Below are 21,638 nucleotides of genomic sequence, written 5' to 3'. Positions count from 1 at the left end.
AAGCAAATTGCCTGAGTGTCCAGTCTGGAATGCAATCCCCATGGCAACACCTCCTTAGAAGTGATCAGACAGGGACCACAGCGGCATTTTCCATCATTGCTTTCATCAAGGCAATGCCCAAGCCCTCTCAAACTGGACCTGGGTGGTTCTCATGGTTAAGAATGATGGCTAGGGAGGGAAGCTTGGACGGTTCACCCAGTGATTCATTTCCCCATCATGCTTCTCAAGTCTCGGTTTTATTGTGATTTCCTGACCTCTAACTGTGAACACTCCCTAAGTCTTCTTCACACAGATGAAGGCTTAACCATCCTAAACCCCACTGGATGCAGTCCATGCTCCCAGTCTGAACCAACAAGCAAGAAGAGAAACCGAATCTTAAACCCGTGTTTCATTCATGGAGTGGGAAAATTGATAATGCCGTGGATAACGTCCCCAAATCTGTCCTCCATCTCATCTCTAGCCTGCATATTATACAGGAAGGGAAACAAACAGAGTTGTCTCAAGCTTAGCCTTGCCCCAGTGGTCAGGTGGTGAAGCTTGTCTCTGGGGTTCATGGCGATTGTTGATGCTTTTCCCTTATCATCTCCCTGTGAGGAGCTCAAGCATGCCAAGGCCTTCCAGCCTTGCATTCCTCCTGAGTCACCATTTGGATGACACAAAGATCAAAGGTTAACAGCGAAGACTGTATATGTGTTAGGCTACTTGCAGTGCGGACATGTAGATTTCCTTTAGAAAATGAAGCACAAACGTGTTCTTATAATAGAGAATGTAAAGTGCCCCTCTGTTTCTGTCACTTGGAATGCCAGCCCAGAAACTCAATAAACCTTTATATTAAGCAGAGCCTATGATGTTATTTAAAAAATCCTTTTTTTCCTTGAAAACATATCCTACCTATGTACATGAAAAGCTATTTTTGTTTTTCACTCAGAACTTCCTATCATATGGACATCCTACCTAAAATATTTGCCCCCTGTAAAACCTTTTTCTGGGCAAGGGGTAGATCCAGCAGACAACAGAGAATAATAATGAATATTACATGCTTTTGTGAAGAATGTCTTCAAAGGAGAGAAGGCTTGCCAACATTGCTGAGTAATGATCGTTGAAGACAGCATTAAGTCCTAGTATGAAAGAATGGAGAGAAAATATTTAATGACATCTTAATATTCCCAGATCCTGCAAAAAGCCAAGAACTGGTCACAGAGTATCAGTGACTGAACATTTTAATACCATTAGACAACAATTTTTTCCAGTTGGAGTAATAGAGTTACCCAAATCATAGGATAACGAAAAGCGAAGGGAAATAGAGCCGAGCTCACAAACGGCCTGGAAATCTGTCCCTTCCAATTGACTTCTAATATGGATGTGGAAACTGGGGTCGGCAATCAATTGGCTCATTTGGTTAATAGTCTGGCGGGAGCCTCAATGCATTTTGAGTCTGTTTCTGTGACGTGCTCTTGGACTACTTTTTCTCAGAACTGGCCCTCTACCGTCCCTCTTACCTCTTGGGATGTGAGCATGGACATTTTTGAAGCTGCTGTGTCACTGCTGTCAGATTTCCAACTCCTAATAAAAATGAGTTAATAGAGACCTACAGACGTCATTCATCATATCCATGGGGATTGGATCCAGGACCCAGAATCCCCTGCAGATACCAAAATCTGTAGACGCTCAAGTACTAGTATAAAACGAGAAGTATTCTCACAACCCGTTTTCATGTGTGCTTCAGATCGTCTCTAGATTACTTGTGTCCACTACAGTATAAGGTTGTATAAACAGCTGCTATAATAGTTAGAATCGTGAGGAAAGGAACACATGCCCTGTTTTCAAAACTGTCTTAGGTCTGACGTTACCTTTTCGGCTCACACTCAGTTGACTCCCTGAACACAGCAGCAGCTAGCAGAGGATTAACCTTATCTAGAATGTTATACCAGGCAGTGGATGCTTGGTGAGGAAGAAGTGGAGGAAACACAAGCATCCTCTGTCACAGGAGCAAGTCAGGCTGAGGGGGAGGCCATCAAAACCGAAACCCGACTATGAAACCACGGCTTGCTGAGCCGTCTGTTGGCCTGGAGTCTTATCTCTTCATCTCCTCCTTCTAGCAAAGAGCATGAGCCGTACAGTCCATACTGTTCCCTCATCTCAGGGGGGTGTTTAAAAAGGGGGGTGTTTTAAAAGGGGGTGTAAGAGCTGCTTAAAGGCCACGGCAGCTCTTCTTGTTTAGTGAGAGCCTCAGCTTAGCCCACACAAAGCGTATAGATCATCCGTTATCGGGCCTGCCGTAGGAACTCCAGTCTGGGTAGCTTAAGCAGACACAGTTTCTTTCCCACACGGTAGAAGATGAAGTCTGAGCTCATGCACTAGTAGATTAGGTTCTTCTGATGGTTCTGTCTGTGGTTTTCAGGGAGCTGCTCTCTCACTGGGTTTTTGTGTGTTCTCTGGTGCGTATGACTGGTCTTTGTTTTTTCATTTCCCTTTCCTGTAAGGATACTAGTCCCACTACGTGAAGGACCCCAATGACCTGACTTCAAATTCGTCATCTTTTAAAAGGTCCTGTCTCCAAATACAACACTGTCTGAAATACTGGAGCTAAGTACTTCAACATATGAGCTTGGGGGACACACCAAGCCCATTACACAGAGAAATAAAGCAGAAAAAAGAGTGTGGGTTGTAAGTCCTGCAGGCAGCCAGTTCACATTCAGATTCATAGTCATTCCATGGCACACCTGGGAGGTAACAGCGTCAGGGACACAGGGTCCCTTTTTGCAAGTTCTTGCTCTCAGGTACAACAACTTAAAGCATACTATTAAAAAAAAAAAAAGGGGGGGTGTGTGAGAGAGAGAGAGAGACAGAGAAAACGAAGGGTGGGGTGGGCGTGGGGGGAGAGGAGAAAACACAAGCAAGCTTCAGATAGCAGCTTCTGGAAGGAGAAGGGGTGGGGGTGGAGGCGGGCAGGGAGTCCTGCTTTCTAAATTAAGAGTCAAGAAAGCAAGCAGGTCCAGCAAGGGAAGCCTGCAAGCATGTGGGGAGTGGGGGACTCCGGAGAGAGGGGATATGACCCTGAGTGTCAGATTGGGGCTAGTGTCTGGAAATGGGATAGAGAGCGAAAAGGAAGGGGAAGGAGGTTCGACTTTCTGAGCTGGGATCAGAAAGCCCGCGGCTCCACAGGGATAGTTATTTCTTCCACCTTCTGGTGTGTCTAAGCGGTTCATGCCTGGAGACACCGAGGGGCAAAGAAGAGGTTTTCGAAGAACAGGAGAAATGAAAACAAGACAGAGCTCCAGCGCTCAACTGAGATAGCACAGTGCTGGCAAAAAGGCGTGACAGGGAGGGAGGAAGGCAGGGAGGGAAGGAGGGAGGGGGGAGGGAGGGAGGGAGGGAGGGAGGGAGGGAGGGAGGAGGGAGGGAGGGGGGAGGGGGGAGGGGGGAGGGGGGAGGGAGGGAGGGAGGGGGAGGAAGGAGGGAGGGAGGGAGGGGGAGGAAGGAGAGAGGGAGGGAGGGCCGGCAGGTGTGTAAAGGGTTTATTCAGTGTGTGTGAAATGCCACAGCAATCCCCGTTAAAACACATGATTAGTGCAGAGCAACAAAAAATTAATGCTTTTTTTAATTTAAAGCATGAGAGAACTAGAAAATCAGGACTGGCCTTCATTCATTTCACAAACATTAGATAATATTTGCTGTGTTTGGACCCAGGCCGGGTCTCGGGAAGACCTCTGAGGAGCTCACACTCAGAGCTAAAAGTCAGGGCCAGGTCTGTGAGTTGCCCTACTCCTCAGCCACAGTTTCCACAGCTTGAGAGAAAGAGTGGAGGGAAAGGAGAGGGAGAGGAGAGGAAAGTGAAAGGGGGAGCCATGTGTGAGGATTTAATCCACCTAGCTGCCAGGGCTGGTGACTCATTTGAGTCACAGGGTGGGGGGTTGGACAAGGAACACTCAGATGACAAGAAGAAGAAAGGCGAGAATTAATCTGTTAAAACTTTGCATTTCAACTTTGAGCTGACATTGCAGCGAGCCTCTCTCCAGCTGCTTTGTCTGGCCATGTCAAGGAGTGACCATGATTTATTGTGCCACCTCGATAATTTCAATGCTCTTGATCTCCCACCGGAAGCAGTGACAAGTAAGGTTAACTGCTGTGTAAAGAGACAGTATGAATAATGCTTGGCGCACAGAACTACCAGTGCGCTGCTGCAGTGCTGACCCAGGAGGCAGGCTGTAACCAACAGCAGATTTCCTCCCAAGGCAACCTGCCCAGCGCCCCAAGACCTCAGAGGCCTCGTGGCATCCGTGGAAAACCCCCCCGACTTGTGCTACAGTGGCTGCTTCGCAAACATGCAAACCGACCTCTAGATCCATATTTGTGTTTCATGTTCAGTATCAGTGGACACACTTCTGGGCCTCCACTATGTCGTCCTGTCTGCAGACGAGAAGGATGAGATGTGGATGACTTGATAAGTGAGTCTGATCACAGGTCTGCTCTGCGTTGCTGTTCCAGCCCTCTGCGTCTCCTTCCTGTTCTCTTGGAGGTTAGCTACTGCTGTGATGTTTGTTTTGAGACAGGGTCCCCGGTATCCCAGGACAGCCTCAAACTGGCTATGTAGTCAAGGATGCTAGTCTTGAACTTCCGACCCTCCTGCCTCTACCTCTCTAGTGTTGGGATTACAAGCTTGTACCACCCTGCTCGGTTTATACCTCTCTATTCTTGTGCACATGGTATAATCCATTTCCTCTGATCTTTCTTCTTTAACCAGTTGATACCCGTTTGCACAGGTCTAGCTGCTGTGTCATCAGTGAATAAACCTCTATGGTGATGGGGCATCACCATAGAGGACAATGCCAGTCTGTCATGAAAGACAACCAGAAGTTTGGCGAAAATCTGCAAGTGCCTATCAATGCTCACCACTTTTCCTGTGTCTCCTTCTCCTTAAGGGAGAAGATGAAGGAAGAAGAAACATTGATGAGTTCCTGTTCCTCCTCAGTTTTGTACCAGGCACAGGAAACCCCCCAGCAGGGGAGACGGCTCAGGGGGCATGAGGGCCTACTTGGATCTCCAGAACTCACGCAAAAATGAGGAGAGGCGGTCTGCCTGCCATGCTGGCATTCTTACAGAGCAGGGCAAGGCAGGGTCGGGACAGGCTTTGGATGCCAGCAGGTCAGCCTGGCATATAGAGCTGTGAGCAACCTGTCTCAAACAGAGTGGAAAGCAGCAAAGTGGATTAACATCCAAGGTTGTCCTCTGACACACACAAACACACACACACACACACACACACACACACACACACACACACACACACACACATGCTCTGTGGCACAAGCATGTATGCAAACCCCACAGTAACATAAGATAAAAAAAAAAGTTCTCCGTGCCCCTGAAACATCTTCCCACATCATCCTGATAATATGCTTGGGGAAATGGAGTCTAGAGAAAGTTCGTTTTCCCAGGTATCCCTACAGAAGAGGTAGAATCGATGCACAGGCCTCGGCAGCTCAGCTTCACCGGGACTGATTCACGCTGTTACACCTTCACAGGTTCTGTAGCCACAGATTCAAGCCACCACAGGTTAGAAACAGAAAGAAAGAAAAGGAAGGAAGGAAAGAAGAAAGAGAGGGAAGGAGGGAGGAGCTGGGTCAGCAGAGAGTGTGTGCAGACTCTGTCCTGCCAATATTCTCTAGACAACGCAGTGTGACAACTTGGTGCACGGCATTGGCATTGGATTAAACACTGCAAGCAACCTAGAGAGAATTCTAGAGAGCGTCCACCGGTTACAGACAGATGTCACGTCATTTACTAGAAGGGACTCAAGCCATCTGTGGGCTTCGGTCAGCAGGAAAAATCCTGGATCACAGCTTCCGGCAGACCAAGGAATAATCCATTCTACTCGTGTTTATTACATTATTATCTATTTTTATCAGTTATATACTACAGATGAAGGGAACTGGAGGGTGGAGAAAGGGCCTGAGGAGCAGCGTGAGAGCCAGCTACAAAGCCTCTGTGTTCCTAAACAACGCAGAGATGGCTTCCCCCGTTTTCCAAATGTCTTCTGTATTCATCCTGAATCTTCTCAGAGACTTTTATTACAGTTGTCCAGACAGTGACCTTGAGAACCCTGGCAAAGAGCCAAACTCCCTGCGATTCCTGGTACACACCCAGAACTGTGTGAGGTCTCAGCTTCATAGGTCAAGGATGGGCTGTTACGGGTTTTCTGTCCCCACAGCGACTCAGCTGACAGAGGACAGAGTAGGGGCATTGCCTTCCTCTCTTCACACACGTACTGTCTCAATCCTGTCTCCTCCAGTAGGACACTTTCCCTCAAGTTCCTGAAAGTCAACTCAAATCTCACTTGCAGCTCTCTCACACTAAGAACAAAAGAAAACCGTCATTTTGGTCTAAAGGAGGTCTGTGCTGTCAACGAATTTGTTAACAACAGTTTGTCAAAATGAGAGAGGAAAAGTGTGTCAAAAAATAACATTTAAAGAAACTCAGGGGAGGCAAGTTATAGCCTAAATGAATGCTTTTATTTCTCTATGTTGAATTTTGTTAGTCTCTCCTCTAGGGTCTTAATAAACCTCAAAGAAACACACGACACTTAATGAACACGACTTAAGGTCTGGCTCAGCCCTTGATACTTCGGTGATTGTCAAAACATGACTTGCTTGTGTTTGTGAGTTCTTTCCCAAGCCTTTCTGTTCAATTTCTTCTTCAATGGATGCTTATTTTCCCAACATCCTAATCTCTGAAGTACATGCATGTTGTTGTGAAGCTAATCATCTAAAAAGAAGTCATTTCAATTAACGTTGTCATTGTTGAGGAAAATGCCACAAAGCATTTCCTGACACCTCTCAGATAAGTCAAAATCATGACAATTCCACATTGCAAGGTTTACATATTCAATTTAATGAGATTTCAAGTAAAGAGACTCCATAGGTAATAGCTTGCTTCCTGTGAACTGATTGAGAAGAAAATATCTAAATTGCAGAGCCTGTCTGACTAAATCCAAAGTATAAGAATATCTCCTGGCATATTTTGAAAAGGAAATATCTACTTTTCATCAAGACCCATGGTAAAGGTTTTATCTAATCTGGGATGGCCCTTAAGCATCCCAGTTCTATCTCCATGATGATCTATAGCTTTGTTTCCTCAGTAACCATGTGAACACATCACCAAATAAAATATTGAGGTCAGAAAGTCCTGTTTCCTGGACAGAGCAAACAGGTGGACCCCAAGTATAACCCAATCCTAGTTATTTTTAAAAGAATTATTGTAATGCTGCCTAGAGGTACCTCAGTCAGCCAAGTACTTGCCATACAAGCAAGAATAAGGATTTGAACTCTATCCTTAGACCCCCCACATCAAAAAGTAATCCCATCCCCAAGGAAGTTGAGACAGTTTGGGTTTAAAAAGAGTAAAGGATGATGCAAGTCCAGAACAGCTGGCAGCCATTTTGTCAGGAGCGGAGACTGGCTTTGTCAGCATAAATAAAAGCCGAAGAGCAGTCAAGAAGGAGCCACCGTCACTGGCTTGGACCCTTACACACCACTGCATCTGTCACACCCACTTGCTTAAGTTCTCAGTCATGTGGGCAAAGGCACTCTGTTGTCTTGTGTGCTCACTAGTTGGATCTTGCCACTCTGCAACAGAGTAATAAACCTAAATCTTCCCTGTGATGCCCAGTGCTTCATACGCTGAGAGGCATTAAGGTGCCAAGTGGGGGCTTTGTGTCATTCCTTTGTAGCTGTATGCACAAACATGCCGGTGCTTGTTTTCAGATACAACACACACAAACACACACACACACACACACACACACACACACACACACACACACACACAGGCTAAAGTCGAAGCCCTCCCAGCCCTCATCCCTGCAGTGGTACCTTCACTGTGGAAGACAGTACTGTCTCTGTACTGTGCTTTTCCGTACACCTCTAGTGAGATCATAAAAATGTATACTCTTTTTCATAGCAGCTTCATAAAGTTAAAATTTTCTGTACAGTAAAGGAAACTGTCAATTCAGTGAAGAGGCAGCCTACGGAATGAGGGGAAGTATTTGTCCTTTTTATACATCTGACAGAGGATTAATATGTAGAATATACAAAGAAATAAAAAAAATTAGCATCAAGAAAACGACTAATTTTTAAAAAGTGAACTCTGGAATAGGATGAAGAGTTCCCAAAATAAGAAACAGCAATAGCTAGGAAGCGCCTTTAAAATATTCAACATCCTTAGCCATGGAGAAATGCAAACCAAAACTACCTTGACATTCCATCTCACCCAGTTAGAATGGCAGAGATCAAAACTGAAATGACAGCAGATGAGGATGTGGATACAGAAAAGGGAGAAGCTTTGGTCAGCTGGTGGGAGCGCAGACTGGCACAACCACTGTGGAAATCAGTGTGGACAGACCTCTGAAAGCTGAAACAGAACTACCATGTAACCCAGATATGCTTGTAACATGAATCCTAATTGGTCTTATTAATAAAAACCCAGAGTCAGATATCAGGGTGAAAGCTGCAAGATCAGACAAAGGAAAGAGCCACAGTCACCTCTCACCTCACTAGCTCCTCAGGCAAAAGGGGGGTGAGCTCCTGTCTCCTCCCCCCTTATATTCCCTTCTCCACCCGGCCATATCACTTCCTATCTCCACCTCCCCAGTGCTGGGATTAAACACATGTGTGCCACCACCACCTGGCCTCTATGGCTAACTGGTGGCTGGCTTTGCCCTCTGATCTTCAGGCAAGCTTTATTTGTTAGAGCATACACAAAATATTGCCACATTTCCTTTTTTTGTCTAAAATAAAAAAATAAAAATCATGACTAATGTAAGAAAAACTATATACAGTAAGTACAATAACTATATATAATATATACAGGCAATAATTATATCAATAATGTCTATTCCACTTGACAAGTTCAGATAAAATACTCCATTATTTATACCGTTTTGTTGAGTCCAAAGTATTGTATCTAATTCACTTTCTTTTTCTTTTTTTTTTCAAGACAGGGTTTCTCTGTATAGCTTTGTGCCTTTCCTAGAACTTACTCTGTAGCCAAGGCTAGCCTCAAACTCACAGAGATCCACCTGCCTCTGCCTCCCAAGTTCTGGGATTCAAGGCATGCACCACCACTACCTGGCCTTAATTCACTTTCTATCCTAACTTGTATTACCAATCAAAAACTATCTTTTGATGTCTCTCAAACTTATACACTTTACAACCTCTTTAGTGAGTTTCTTTTCTGAATTTGTTAACAAGGAAAACTAACTATAACTACCTAGTCTTCAACTCCCTCAGAGACCCAAGAAGGAAGTAATATTAACTGAGTGAGCAGAAAGTGCAAGCAAATGACTTCCAAACATTGTGAGAAATGACAGAGACAGCTGGCTGCCTGGACAGTCACCCAAGATTTCTCTGCAACATTGGGGCGTCCATCTTCAGCCTACAGGCCTAGCATAGCTAACAGACTCTTCTGTGAAGCAGGCTATTCTGAAGGACCTTCCTACCTTGTCTTGGCAAAGATCAGCAATCCTTTCTTTTGTGTTCTGCTTATCCATTTTGGACAGCATTCTGTCATTTTCTTACCCAGTGGCTAACTTTTCCCACAAAGAAAGCAAACTCCAAATGGCATTTCTTTGATGTCCATCATCTTCTCTGAAGTAGATTGGTGCTGCCAGGAGCAGACATATCTCATTGTCATAAAAAAAAAGAATTACATTATTAAAACATCTTAAATGCCATATTCTGTAGATCTCTGAAGTGTTGGAAGACTATCTAAAATATATCTGTTTGACCTTGAAAATACACCTAATATGACTACAGGTTCAATTGTAATAGGTGACTAATTACTAACCTGCATTTTCTTATTATCCTAAATAGTTTGTAATAATAACTTTCAAGGACTAGAAATTTGCATTACATTGTTAAATGAGCTGTATAGGTACAATACCTTGAACAAGATTAGAAATACCTGAACAGTATGTTCTAACAAAAATAATCTCAACTTTGTATCAATATACAAAATTTGTATACAATATACAAAAATCCAATCCAATATAAAGTATTTAAAACTAGTAGTTGCTTTTTAAAAGTAGATTCAATAATTTATCTTATCATATCCATAATCTCTTTTTTTCTTTTCAGAGTAGATTCAATAATATACCCTTTTATCCTATTATTTCTATATTTTTTTTCAGAGTAGATTCAATAATCTACCCTTTTGCCCTGTCATGTCTGTATCTCCTCTTATTCTTTTTCAAACAAGAGCCCTGAATCTAATCTCCTTTGTTCAACTTTTTTCCTGACCATTACCAATACAACTCATAACCGACCACCCTAAACAATGACAAATATCCATAACCATTAAAAGGCTAAAAATCACCCATCCCACCTCATGGGAATGTGAGTGTCATGTTCTTAAATTTACTTCCTGCTCTCTGGGGATAAAGGCATCTTTAGGGGATCCTGAAAAGAAAAATTTGAGTTAATTGTCAAGTTCTGGGAGAGGTAGGTATATCATTTGTTGTCCAGTCTCTGCATAATGGAAAAGTGTAGGACTTGTCTCAAGTCCTGGCTAGAATAGTCTGTGAGGCTGGATTATCTCAACTAGCCACCTTGAAATTGTCCTGAGCAGTTTGTAGTTCAAAGCTCATCTTTGGGTAGTGTTTGTCAGCTTAGCAGTGTTATCATAGTCCATGTGGAATCATCACTGTGGGATCCCATCATCTTTGTGGAGAATGCAGAGATCACATTAGGTCAGATTATTCCTTTTCTTGGTAATTTTTTCCGAGTAGTTCTCTCTTCTTCTTTGGATGCTTATTTGTCCAAAAGTCTTTAAATTCCTCAAGATGCTTGTTTTTATTTTCCTGGAATGGCAAAAACAAAACCCTGTCCCAACCCTAACTTTGGGGAGTTTCCAAATCTAATCTTTATCAATGTTTATTTATGGTTTCTCCTGAATTTTTTGTTCTCTCTTCTATAGCTGTTCTATTATCCAGAGCAGTGTGCTTTTTTACAATAAGCATTAGGTTCTTTAATTGCTCTGAGAAGGAGTTTCCTCCATGATGACAGGAAACAAACATTGTTTCTAAGAATGTCTTGTTTACAGTCCCTTTTTAGGTGACCTTGTTTCCCGCAATTCAAACACATGACATTTCAGTTTTTCTTCAAACCTCTGGAAATCACCTCTCCTATCCAAGTATCACCATGGTAATGAGATTTAATATTGATCATATCTCAGATCCATTCCTCCAAGGGTGCTGATCTTGCCTTTAAAGGCCTAATTACCCTTTTACATTGTGCATTATCATTTTGAAAAGCCAGAGATTCAATTATTATTTGTCTAGCTTCTGAATTTGGTATCATTCTATTTACTGCTGAAGTCAATCTTCGTAAGAAATCAGTGAGGGTTTCTTTGGGGCCCTGTATGACTCTAGTAAATGACTCAATTTTCTTTCTTACTTCTTCAATTTTGTCCTAAGCATTCAAGGCTGCCACATTGCATAAAGCCGGTCATCATATAGAGATTGCCTTTGTGCATAAGCATAATCACCTTCTCCAAGAAGTTGGTCTTGGGAGATTTCCATATCTCTAACCCTACTTTGTTATTCAATGGTCTTAGCCTCATCTTTCTACCAGATCCTCTATTGTAACTGAGGACTAGCCTCCAAAACTGTTGTAACCAAATCTCTCCACTCTTGAGGGATAATTCTATTACAAGTTGATCACAAGTTTAACATCTGCTTCACAAAAGGTGAATGCATGCCATATGAAACTATTGCTTCTTTGAATCTCCTCGGATCTAGCATTTGCACAGGAGTCCATTCAACTCTTACACAGTCTTGGGGATATCTGTCATATGGCAGTTCCTGTAAGGTTATAGGATAAAGTAAGATTGTCTGTTTGAAAACCTTAGGCTGTTCCTTTCTAACCTTATAATGCAATGCTGAGATTGGTTCTCCTTTGAATTCCTCTATCTGAGTCTGAGTATCTCTATGATCTGTTTTAATAAGTTTTTCTGAAAGTTGTTACTTATTTCTAAGTCTTGGCATACCATATTGACCAACTTTTTAAATCATAAAACAAAATGATCAAACAGATAATATTTATATTTGACATTATGTAAATCCCATCTACATTAATTATCATCTCATTTAATTGCTCCATTTTCAAACTGTCTAGCACATTATCAAACAGAGACCTAACTTCCTCCATTGTAAAAATGTCTCCCATTTTTTTAATGGGGGGGGGGGGAACTCTGTCTTTTTCTTTTTTTTTTTAACTAATTCCCCATTTTAAGAAATCCCAATTGACTCAGCAAATCTGCTGACAGTGACAATTCAGATGACAGTGAAGTGAGGCGGCAGCCCAAGGAGGGGGTCCAGGGACAGTCACAACCCACCGGGAGAGAGAAGAAGCCAAGGAGCTAGCCATCTGTACAGAGAACCATGGAATGTGTGAAAGCGGCTAACTCCTGTGGTTTTGGGAGCCCAGAAGCCTGTGGAGTCTGCTGCAGAGAGGCTACAACAGAAAAAAAACCCAGACTTCTCAGAGGGCTTGGGGAAGAAAAGGGAAACCTAGCTGTTGGGGTAGTGACTCCAATTGCGTGCAGCTCTGGCCTGAATCAGTGACTGCAATACCACAGGCAAGCAGCTTTTTTGTGAATTTATGCCCCAGATGTTGGGTACCAGATGTAGCATGAATCCTAATTGGTCTTATTAATAAAAACCCAGAGTCAGATATCAGGGTGAAAGGTGAAAGATCAGAGAAGCAGAGCAGCCAGCCACTAGTCCTTACCTCTACAAAATCCTCAGCCTGAAAGGAGCCCGTGGCTAACTAGTGGCTTAGCTCTGCACTCTGATCTTCAGATATTTGTTAGATGATACACAAAATATCACCACATACACTATTCTTGAGCATCCACCCCAAAGATTCTACATCCTACTACAGACATACTTGCTCATCCATGGTCACAGCTGCTCTATTCACAATACCGGAGAAATGGAAACAGTCTTGCTGTCCAACATCTAAAGAATAAATGATGAAAACGTAGTGGTGTGACAATGGATTTTATTCAGCTCTAAACAAAGATGAAATTATCAGACTTGCAGGTAAATGGATGAAACTGGAAACCAAGTGAGGTAACACAGGCCCAGAGAGATAAACATGCATGTTCTCTTCCACATATTTGAAGCACCTATAAAAGGAAGCCAGGAAACTAGAATGGAGTCTTAAGGGAGCAGGGCCAGGAAAATGTAGGCTATGTGAAAATAGAGAGGAAATACTGGATGTGGAAGGGATCAAGCAAAAATGGGATTGGGGACGATGGAGATGAGTTGGAGATGGCCAAAGAGAAGGATCCGAGAAAAGCCATATGTAAACTTTCATAAGTCAATTAAAATTCAAAATGAAAAGTAGTTAGAAGGGAGATAGCCTACGTGACTAGAAAATGATACTTCCATAATCCTTTGTTAATTAAACAAAAGTCTCGATGAAAGTGTGGCACACCTCCTTATGAGTCACAAAAGCCCAAGAAGTCCCTAAAATAATGCGGCTCCTGCCGTTCCTCTTCGTCAGCCATCAGAACTCCGAAAGACTCTTCTTGCTGAAGATACCACATACTTTGGCTGCAAGATTGAAAAAAAGCAAGCTGACACCGATCTGTAGTCTTCCTCTGTGCTGGCTAGCTTTCCCAGTGACCAAAGGTGCGATGCAGACTGCTGGAGGGAGAAAAGAACCAATGATCTTACCCCCTGTGAACCCTGCAAACCACAACGGCAGCCTTGATGGTGGAATAGAGGTGTGACTGTTATGGGGACAGCCAGTGAATCTCAGTTGGAGTTTGAGGCCCACTCCACAGGGAGTAATGCATGCCTGATACTGTGAACCTAGCTAAAAACCCACGGCTGCAAGGTCATAGGCCTTAGAGCAGAACTCACCGGTGTTGTTTAGCTAAATTGGCATGGCATAAAACTACAGCCTAATTATTTATGTTTATACCTGTAAATGAAGCCTACTCTCATCCTTTAGTAGACAAGTGTCTCTTTGCAATTTTAGTGACTGCAAAGACTCATCGCTGTTCAAGATGCTGAGAATAATGTTTGATGGCTGGGGAGACAGCTCAGTGAGTGAAGGTATCTCATGCCAATGTTGACAACTTGACTTTGAACCCCCAGCAGATTGTCCTCTGACCTCCACATGCACAGTGTAGCACACACACACACACACACACACACACACACACACACACACAAGCTCCCAGCCCTAAACGGGACATTTATACCACCATTTCCAGTGCTCAGGGAGCAGTACAGAAGAGAGAGCAGAATGAACGTCAGAGCCAGAACCTGGGGAGAAGGGCTGTAAAACGCTGTCTCTGGGGCATAACATTGCAGACCTAACCTCATAGCAGCTGCAGCTGCCTGCTCTGTATCTGAATGGAACTGGGCCTGTTAACAGCCACTCGTGGGTCAAGGAGGGACTCATAAGACCCCACGCCTCCCTATTGAACTGTTGACTCTTGAGCGTTCTGTGAGAGAGACAGCCATTGCCTTCTGTTGTAGACCCAGTGCTGAACTCACCCAGCCCCAATAGATAGCTCCAAATTCATGGCCACACAGTCCTAGTTAAACTCTGTGGGTCACAGAACAGAAGAAAACATGAACATGGAAAAGGGACCCGCAGTGAGGGACTGGGGATGCTGGGAGGAGGGAGAGATAAGAGAAGGCAGGAGCAAAAGCAAAAGGAATGTGCTGAATGCATGAACGAAATTCTCTAAAACCAATAAATATGAAAAATCTATGGCACATGCCAATATTCTCAGTACTCGGGGGTAGAGGCAGAAAGACCAGACACTGAAGGTGGACCATCCTTGACTACATAGGTGGTCTGAGGCCAGTCTGAGCTTCATGAAACTCTGTCTCCAAAAGCCAAATGTAATTTTAAAATTTTAATTTTTTAAGCTTTTTTTAATTAAGAGATTTTCTATTCATTTTACATATCAACCACAGATTCCCCTCTCCTCCCTCCTCCCGCCCGCCCCCAGCCTTCCCCCACAACCCTTCCCCATTCCTACGTCCTCCAAGGCAAGGTCTCCCATGGGGAGTCAGCAGAACCTGGTACATTCAGTTGAGGCAGGTCCAAGCCCCTCCTCCCTGCACCAAGACTGCAGAAAGTCTCACCATAGGCCCTAGGCGCCAGTCTCACTGCCTGGGGGCCCCCTAAACAGTTCAAGCTAAACAACTGTCTCTCTTATCTGGCCTAGTCCAGAACAGTGGACCAATTTTAAAATTTTAAATAAAAATAAAACAAAATGTATAGCATGGTATGTAAGTAGGAAAATGTCACAGTGAAATTCTCCTCTTTATATGCTAACCAAGAAAAAAAGCAAAATACGTAAATACCAGCATCTCCTTACATACTGCCACAGGATGATCTGCAGAACATCTGTGTTTGTAATACAAGGGAGAAAGAAAAGGCAAGAAACCGAGGCATGACTGGCTAAGTGCTGGCGTGCGATGGTGATTTGACTTCATTTTCCAGTTTATCTGTTTTTTTGAATATGTATCTTGTACCTTTTCATTGCTTATTTAAAATACTAAGTTCATACTTTAATGCAGAAACATTATTTCTAAGACTTAATTTTTAGATGAATTTTTAATTCGTGTGTGTGTGTGTAAATGTGGAATATGCACATGGAGGCAGGGACCTCAAGTGCCCAGAGAGGGCTTTGGATTCATTTGAGCTGGAATTACAGGTGGTTTTAAGACCCTCAGTGGGGGTGCTAGGAACTTGCCTCAGATCCTCTGCAACAGCACAAAGCATAACCACTGAGCTATCTCTCCAATCCCTTAAGATTTTAATTTTTAAAAAAGTACCCATCACTGGGTTATTTTTTGGCTGCATTTTTTTAACAATTAGGAAATGGCCACATCATAAATATCCCATATAAGGAGACAGTTTAGGAAATAGAGCAATTATAAAATAGATTACTGTGCAGTCATTTAAAATGATGCTTATAAAGAACTTTGAACAACATAGAAATGTGCTTATATGAAGGTATAACAAGAAAGAAAGAAAGAAAGAGAGAGAGAGAGAGAGAGAGAGAGAGAGAGAGAGAGAGAGAGAGAGAAAGAAAGAAGAGAGAGGGGGAAGGGAGAGGGAAAGGGAGGGAGGGAGGGAGGGAGGGAGGGAGGGAGGGAGGGAGGGAGGGAGGGAGAGAGGGAGACTTTACACTATAATCTCAACAATAGAAATATACAAAGGAGACACATTCAAATGTTAACAATGATCTCTGATCGACAAGATCGCAGAAAATCACCCTTCTGTACTTCACAGTTTCTCATTTTTTCCCAAGGTTAGAACGTATTTTAACTATAATGGTCAGAGAATGTTCACGAATGTTAAAAGCTCTGTACACTCATTCCCAGACCGTGTGGTGGCCAAGGCAGAAGCATCCCTCCTGAGACTGCATCCTGCATCTTGTACATCCCACACAGCTTGCTGTCTTTCTAGAAGGAGGCTGGGCCATCAAGTTGTGCTTTCCTTTTCTCCTGCACCTGGTGCTGAAGAGCTGGGCCTTGACCTGCGGATCTTGTCCTCATCGGGACTGCGGATGCAGTTGGGGGTTTCAGAGTCAGCCTGCTGAGGAACACATCTCAATTCCATCACTCTTTGCACTGAGTCTTCTGGAGACTCAGGAGTCACCCCTTGTGTCCTACCACTGCGAGGATCAAGAGATTTCCTCCATGGTCTACACAGCTCACACCAGCCCCTCAGCGGCCCTTAGTCAGTGCTAGCTATTTTGTGCAGGAGAAATTTGTGTTTTGATCTATGTCTATGATTTCAAACCCTAATTCTCTGTCACCCTCGGTTCTTGTCATTTCCAACACTGTGGGGTTCAGGTCATGTTCCTTGACTTCTCATCCTTTTCTCCTTTATCTGCCACAGGACCCTTCTGCCTTTGAAGTTTACCCTGCAGGAAGTTTGGGGTTTTTTTCAGTGTGGGAATGTGCCTCAGTTGGTAACATGTTTGCCTAGAATGCACTAATCCCTGGGTTCTGTTCCAAGCTCCCCACAAACTACATGTGGTGACACATATCTGTAATCCATGATGGAGGCAGGGGGGATCAAGGGTTCAAGGTCATCCTGGACTACATATTCAGTTTTTTTTTTTTTCACTGTGTTGTCTGGCTGTCCTGGAACTCACTTTGTAGCCCAGGCTGGCCTCGAAAGCACAGAGATCCACCTGCCTCTGCCTCCCAAATGCTGGGATTAAAGGTGTGCACCACTACCGCCCATTTTATATTCAATTTCTTTTTTTTAATAAGGTGGCCAGATGTCCTTGAGTGTAACAAACACACACCTATTTTTGTTTTTTATTTATTTATTTATTTATTTATTTATTTATTTATTTATTGTTGTTGTTTTTGTTTTGTTTTTCGAGACAGGGTTTCTCTGTGTAGCTTTGTGCCTTTCCTGGAACTCACTCTGTAGCCCAGGCTGGCCTCGAACTCACAGAGATCCACCTAGCTCTGCCTCCCAAGTGCTGGGATTAAAGGCATGCACCACCATGGCCTGGCTTATATTCAATTTCTTTAAGGCCAGCCTGAACTACTTCAGATCCTGTGTAAACAAATGGATGAATGAGCAAGGAGGGATAGAGGAAGAGGAAGGAAGGAAAAAGGAAGTGTGTGTGTGTGTGTGTGTGTGTGTGTGTGTGTGTTTTTATCTATAATCTCTCCCCTCCCCCCCCCCAAAAAAAAAAAAAAAAAACTTGTTCCAAGACAACTTCAGGAGGGAAGAATAGTAAATAATTTTACTGGGATTGATGAGCTGGCTCAGTGGGTAAGAGCACTTTGCTGCTTAAGCATGAGGACCTGAGTTCAAATTCCCAGCACCCACATAAAAATCAGGACATGGCCACATAAGTGCCTGGATCCCGGGTGCTATGGGGAACTGAAACAGGAGGATTTCAGGGATTTGTTGGCTCCGGCCTAGGTCCTAACCATTAGGAAACCCTGTCTCAAGGTAACAAGGCAGAGTGGTGGAACAGAATGCCCAACTGATGTGCATGGACCTAGGTGTGCATACTGCACACATGTGCACATGTATTACACACATACACCACACTCATGTGCATATACTACACACACACACACACACACACACACACACACACACACACACAGAGTGATTATTGCTGCTAATACAATCTGATCAACACTCCCAAGCCCTCAAGCATTCCTGAACACAGTTTCTTCCTGAATCTGGAGCTTCTTGTCCAGATTAGCTAGGACCTAAGTCTTTGTCTCGAGGACTGGGTTTCAGCTTTGTTTCAGGCAGGTGCAAGCATGTCGGCAGAGACAAAGGAGAAGAGAGTCCCAGGCAGAGCCTTATGTATATCCCACCTTGCTCTGGGTGGGCAGCTAGGCCTGCAGCCTCCCAACGTCTCAGGTCCTCACTTCCCTCCATTAAACTTCATTAGCCGGGAAACGGCCTGAAGTTCCAACATCACAGAATCATCGTATGAACTCAGGCAACTGTGGTCAGTGTGGGTGTGGAGGTGTACCATTAATCCCAGCACTCAGGAGGCAGAGGCAGATGGGTCTCTGTGAGTTTGAGGCCAGCCTGGTCTATATAGTGAGTGCTAGGTCAGCCAGGGGACCTAGTGAGACCCTGTTTCAAATAAAAAAAGTAAACACATGTACACAGGAACCCACAGAGACAGGGGTAGGAATACGACAGAGGCAGAGATCAGAGATCAGAACAATATGTCTATTAGCCGAGTAATGCCCTACATTTCCAGCCACATCCAGAAGAGAAGAAAGGACGAGGAAGTCTCTCCCCACAGAGTGTTGAGAGAGCATGGCCCAGCATCGTTATTCCAGATTCCCAGTACTGGGAAGGAATACACCTCTACTGTTTCACGACTCCTGTGTCTGAAAACAACAGGCTAACCTTTGCCTTTCACGTCCACTCTGTGTTTTCCTTCTCTAACTTCTCTCCAGTAGTGACTCTCAGATTCCCACTCACGTCTGTGCGTGAACGCCCCTCATCTGGTGGAATATCTGAGCAGGTGTTGACTTCAGGGGTTGGTGCATTACTGTTTTTGTTTTAATCTGGTGAATGTTAATTCTTTCTCTACCTCAAAATGGTAACATGGGTGGAAATGACACAAGATGCTGAACTTCTTTGTTACATCTTTCAAGGCTGAGGACCAATTACTTGTCACTGGAATCAGAAGCAGGTCTTGCCCTGCTGGGTCATTGTGAGTCCTCAACTGGGCCAATAGTCTTGATCTCCTAATATTCTTGCCATGGGACCACTGTCATTTCACTACCTGATTATCCAATTCCATATTCCTAAATCTCATTTCTTCCCAGCTTCTCTGAGTTAAACATTACATTTTATTTCCGCTAAATCACCCTTGTAATAGGCTGGATCTTATTCTGTTCAAGATTTTGATGACTTCCCCATTGAAGGCACATAAAACAGTGTCTGGCATATATACATTTTTACAGTTTAATTCTGAGTCCCCAAAAGATAAATTGAGAACCAAATGGGAAAAGAGACATGAATAAATAATACCAGCTGAACAGACTAAAATATGTAAGAAAAGTTAAGCCCCTCTCAGTAAATGTCAAGTATGAAATTGTTTTATATAATTTTATTCATTGGCCCTGTGCTGCTCCCACAAGAGTTCATTTGATTTTCAGAGATTGATACCATTATGCTCTGCATTTAGAGGATGAGATCAAAGCATTCCCTGCACCTCACTGTAGTTTCCTGCACTGTGAGGCAGAACTTGTACAGCAGTGGTGCGTTCTCTGCAACAGAAAAGATCTGTGTTTCAGTTATGCTCCAAACAAACGCTGGCCGTGGACTGGCACCTGTGGGCCATGGCTGTGAGCAGAGAGGATGGAACTAATAGTATTCTCTATGCAGTACTAGTCCTGGCAAAGACGCTTAGTGGTCCTGTCAGGGCAGGGAAGGTTAGTGGTCCTGGTCAGGGCAGGGAGGGTTAGTGGTCCTGGTCAGGGCAGGGAGGGTTAGTGGTCCTGGTCAGGGCAGGGAGGATTAGTGGTCCTGGTCAGGGCAGGGAGGGTTAGTGGTCCTGGTAGGGGCAGGGAGGGTTAGTGGTCCTGGTAGGGGCAGGGAGGCTTAGTGGTGTGTGAGCAGCACCCACAGGCTCATGCGTTTGAACACTTGTCCCACCAGGGGTGATGCTGTTTGGGGAAGTTGAAGAACCTTTGGTAGGTAGTACCTAGCTGGAGGCAGTGAACTGCTAAGGAGAAGAACTTGGGGCTGTTGTGGCCTTATTTCCTGTCCGATCCTTTTTTGATCTGCCAAGATTTGAGCAAGCAGCCTCATCTTCTTGCTGCCACAGCCATGAGCTGGTCCTGTCTTCCTGCCTCCCACCATGATGGACTATAGTTTCCAAAACTGAGTGGGAAAAACGAATTCCCCCCTTGAGGTGCTTCTTACCAGGCATTTGGCCACAGCAACAAGCTGAGGAACAAATGCAGATGTCACTGGACAGCAGATGGAAGTCCTCATCTCTAACATCTGTTGCCCCCACTGGGTGACTGGAGAGAGGACAGCAGTCAACCCCCACATAGGCTGATACAGCAGACATTGCTCTTCCCCTCCTCTGCACAGAGGCTGATTTTAGCCTCCCTGTGATGACCTGTAATCCAGTTCTGAGTCCCAGTCACTGGAATGTGAGCTGAAGAAGTGGTGGGTGGCCTTGTTAAAGAAAAGAGGGTTACTCATGACAATTGTCAAAATGGTGAGGAAGATTTTGTTCAAGGCAGGACTATCACGACGACATAGGGACCAGTGGGATCTTCCAGCAGAAGAGAGAGATGGGGGTTGACCTCAGAATGCAACAAGGTCACATGAGCATCTACAACCAAGGAGCAAGGTAGGGCCAGTGGAAGGAAATGCCCAGAAGTATCCATGAGAGTATGGGGTTCTTGTCAGATCATCTCAGCAGAGCTCTCCTTGGTGATAAAATACAGAGGATGGGAAGACCCCAAGGGAGGGGACTTTTCTTTAAGAAGATCAGCAGTATTCTTATTCAAACTGGATTCTACAGGCTAGACAGGGAAGCTCCAAGTCTGGCCGGCCTGCTCCAGGGAGGGCTGAGAGCCACCGACACAAGTCTCCAGTTTTGCACAAGACAGTATCACGGCCAGATGCATTCTCTCTCTCCCTCCCCATCTCTCTCCCTCCCCATCTCTCTCCCTTCTATCTCCCAACACTCCCCCCTCTCTCTCCCATCCTACCATACACTACCCTTTCATTAGCAAATATCCAGAAATGGGCAAAAGCCAGCATCCTTTTTCTATCAAGGACTTGGTAGAAAGTATTTTTGTCCTTGGGGCTCTGCTGTCATTGAGACAGGAAAGTAATGCCAAAGATGCATTATGAGTGAGTAGGAACACCATTTTTATTTATAAAGCCAGAGTGGATTTGGCCCATGCTGATGGTTTTCTGTCCTAGAGGAAATCATTCCTGGAAGGCTCTCAGACTATGAACAGCTATGTCCCCTCCCATTCATTGACCCTTGTGGGCTGGGACATGCAGGAGTCATAGATTGGCATGGGGATTTGCTCAGGACTGTCACTCGGGGATCCAGACTCAGAG

Source organism: Peromyscus eremicus, chromosome 19, assembly GCF_949786415.1.
Source record: "Peromyscus eremicus chromosome 19, PerEre_H2_v1, whole genome shotgun sequence".
Taxonomy (NCBI): Eukaryota; Metazoa; Chordata; class Mammalia; order Rodentia; family Cricetidae; genus Peromyscus; species Peromyscus eremicus.
This window is presented reverse-complemented; position numbering follows the sequence as displayed.